The sequence below is a fragment of the Neodiprion virginianus genome, chromosome 3 (genome assembly GCF_021901495.1).
Source record: "Neodiprion virginianus isolate iyNeoVirg1 chromosome 3, iyNeoVirg1.1, whole genome shotgun sequence".
NCBI lineage: Eukaryota > Metazoa > Arthropoda > Insecta > Hymenoptera > Diprionidae > Neodiprion > Neodiprion virginianus.
Window position 1 is genome coordinate 16928208 of NC_060879.1, and position 2399 is coordinate 16930606.

Genomic DNA, 2399 nt, shown 5'->3' on the forward strand with positions numbered 1-2399 from the left:
CATTGTAAACTAGAAATAAGTATACTAACCCGCGTAAACGCGCAATAGCCCTAGGTGCTCAATCGTAAAATCATTCCATGTACCATCAAACCATGTATATACTACCTTCTATACCGAATATTCATCATCATAATAACGCTAAAATGACAATCCAACCAATTTGTGACGGAGCGTAAGCCTTGCACGAAACGAGTGTAGGGAATGAGGATGAAGAAGACGAGACACGGGGTTGTGAGCGAGAGTGAGACTCGATGTTTAGAGGTAAAACTTTGTGAATCTTGTAGAATCATTGTTCATTGTAGAATCATCTTGTAGAATATTGTAGAACAAGCAAGCTTAAATCTAGGGTAACAAAATGTATAATCCCGCGTGGCAACCAGTCACACCCTGGTCGATCAGCGTTCAACGCTTAAGATTAATTATACCTACAATTATCGGGGGTGGGTAGGTGTGTGTGGGTGTGGAAAGGAATGGTTCTTGGGAAAAGGAGTGTCGACTGGATCGGCAGATCGTTTTTCAAAAGCTGCGTCTAACGTTTTATCAGCTCGTGGATGCACCTAGGTGTTGCGTCGTAGTCCGGTTGTAGTTTCAAGTCGTTGTTCTCCTCGTGTCTTTTTCTCTCTCTCTCGATTCTCGCTTTCGTAGGGGTTGTCCGTTCTCTTTCGTCGCCGATATTAGAGTGTTCGCCCGCGTGATCAAGCCACACGGTTTCGGGTTATTTCGTGGGAGCGCGGAGCGCGGCACTGTTCGGCCCCGCTCCGCTTATTTGGGGCTTATTGTGACGTGCATTTGGTAGTACCATGTCACACAACCTATACCTAGGTTAAGCTCATGTTCAATAAATATTTGCATTGCCTTCCTTTAGTATAAACCCAATTTGTAAACACACATGAATTAATTCTCAAATATCTAATTCGTACTGGTAAATATTTCGAATAATCTTTAAATTTAATTCGCTATGTAACTACATACTCGTAAGAACACATCTATTGTCATATCCAGGTATCATTCAATATCCAACGTTTCAAACTGAATCGCTATAAACATATTCACTTTATAATCATACATTCTCAAATTATTTTACTCACATCTTTCACATATGCATATCATGAACCATCTTAATTATCTATAATGATACGATGACACACGCAAGTGTAAGCTTCACTCACTCACTGTAAAGCAAACACATTACAAAGTTATGTACAACACATTATAACCAGTGACGTCAATCCTTTCCGGCTATCCAATCCCCTTCTACTTCTCATTCTAAACATTCGCTCGCCATACCTCAACGAATGTTTCCTTCAAGGAGGGCGGGGGGGGGGGGCTGTTACGTCCGGCGTATCGCCACACGTCTCCCTCATATCGTCACTCTCGCACAATCCTTACAGTAACCCTATGATCTCATTCCTGTCCTCCTATTTCCATTCTGGCTCATGCCACTCGCCTTTTGCCGACTGTACTACTTCTATTCTCCACCATTTTGCACACCTTACATCTAATCCTCTTGACCTCATGGCATTCCTATTTCAGCGTTCGATACGATCAAGTCTTTTTCCAACACTCAACAACCTTACGTATAACTTTTCTCACCAATTGTAAATTATTCAACCCTATCCCAAGTTCTGATTGTCTTCGGACGTAAAGGCGAAGGCGAATCCGTTTGTTCCTTACCGCTCGGGAATAAACGACATCCACAGACGTAACAAAGCTATAGATTGGAAACCAGATCCCGGCCTATGATGAAGTTTACAGAAGTTTTCGAACAGTAAGAAACGAACATCTTCTGAAATTTTGGTCGGAAAAAATATGCCGCTTTTAACAAATCTCAAAAACTAATATTCTTTGAGCTTTTACGGGCTATCGGCGATCCCGACAACTTTTTGCATAATTTGTTGTTGAAGTTCACTCAAAACTAAAACTTTTTCGTACGCAACTTTTTTTTATACAATCAATAGTTTTCGAGTAATACTTAATTACACTTCGGACGTTTCCAATTTCCGCACACATTATACCGAATGCTAACGTCGTCGAGTAAAAATCTAAAAAAATCACAAACCATCTCGAGTTACAGAAAGTTTTCACGAAGTTTAAACAAATTCGAAGAGAGTCAGGTTTTTGGGTAGGTCGATCTGACGTGGAAAGCCCCATATTATAGATTGAAAATGATTGAAACGATTAATTAGAATGATAATTTATATGATTATTATTATAAGTACTTAGTATTACCTGATTTTGTTTTGAATCAGGGCAGAACTTGATTTAATCAGCGAAAATGGAATAATTATAAAAATGTCTATTCGCGAAAAGTAGTATACCAAGGGGGGTTCTGAGTGCAAATACCTTCTTTACCGACCGAGCCGCTCCGCGCAGCCCAGACGCAAACCCTTTTCCGCGAT